Here is a 291-nt window from a genome sequence, read left to right as displayed (position 1 = left end):
TCATATGTCTGTTTCAACTGTCCCCAACCTGGCTGGTACTCATGGATTTTAAGTAAATGCACAAATATCTGGTTCATACAAAAAAAACAAAAAAAAAAAAAAACATATGACATTACAGCCTGTTTTGCTTCTCATGTAAACAAGCATGAAATATGAAAGTCAGGGATTGTGGAGAACACTAACTGGTCTACCGAATAAGCATGTAGTTAAACCTTTAAATTAAAAACCCTCATTAATAATCAAAAAAATGTGACCGCTAATGAAGTTTACTTTTGACCATCAAAACTCGTT

Source organism: Etheostoma spectabile, chromosome 6 (genome assembly GCF_008692095.1).
Source record: "Etheostoma spectabile isolate EspeVRDwgs_2016 chromosome 6, UIUC_Espe_1.0, whole genome shotgun sequence".
Classification (NCBI taxonomy): domain Eukaryota; kingdom Metazoa; phylum Chordata; class Actinopteri; order Perciformes; family Percidae; genus Etheostoma; species Etheostoma spectabile.
Note: the sequence above shows the minus strand (reverse complement) of the source record.